The sequence below is a fragment of the Micropterus dolomieu genome, linkage group LG01 (genome assembly GCF_021292245.1).
Source record: "Micropterus dolomieu isolate WLL.071019.BEF.003 ecotype Adirondacks linkage group LG01, ASM2129224v1, whole genome shotgun sequence".
Taxonomy (NCBI): Eukaryota; Metazoa; Chordata; class Actinopteri; order Centrarchiformes; family Centrarchidae; genus Micropterus; species Micropterus dolomieu.
Genome location: NC_060150.1, coordinates 222,938 through 223,328, shown reverse-complemented (window position 1 = coordinate 223,328; position 391 = coordinate 222,938). Strand labels below are relative to the sequence as shown.

At 50.4% G+C, this 391-nt stretch overlaps 3 protein-coding genes across 3 annotated transcripts in view; 2 read left to right on the top strand and 1 right to left on the bottom strand.

Annotated features, from left to right (window-relative positions):
- LOC123971238 (NLR family CARD domain-containing protein 3-like) overlaps positions 1 to 391 on the bottom strand; it is a 427,855-nt gene that overhangs the window by 252,427 nt on the left and 175,037 nt on the right. The gene's annotated exons all lie outside the window — the stretch shown is intronic.
- The window catches only part of LOC123971220 (NACHT, LRR and PYD domains-containing protein 12-like), a 524,333-nt gene that overhangs the window by 485,938 nt on the left and 38,004 nt on the right, over positions 1 to 391 (top strand). The window lies entirely within an intron of this gene.
- Positions 1 to 391, top strand: part of LOC123970392 (putative transporter SVOPL) — a 13,966-nt gene that overhangs the window by 7,083 nt on the left and 6,492 nt on the right. The window lies entirely within an intron of this gene.

Sequence of the window (391 nt, the reverse complement as noted above, 5' to 3'; positions counted from 1 at the left end):
TGGCTCTGGAGCTGTGGAGTCTGGATCTGTGGTTGCGGGTCACCTGCTGCCCCCGTGTTCCTGCTCGACACCCTCTGCTGCAACGACTATTGTTACTAGTCCTATTGTTATTATTGTGGATATTGTGTAGGCTGCCCCTCTCTCTCTCTCGCTCTCGCTCTCGCTCTCGCTCTCGCTCTCGCTCTCTCGGCCGCACACCCTGAGTCATGGTTCTGCTCGAGGTTTCTGCCTCTTAAAGGAAGTTTTTCCTTGCCTCTGTCTCCTAGTGCTGCTCTTGGTGGGAACTGTTGGGCTTCTGTAAATAGCATCATAGAGTACGGTCTAGACCTGCTCTTTTATGAAAAGCGCTGTGAGATAACTGTTGTTGTGATTTGGCGCTATATAAATAAAA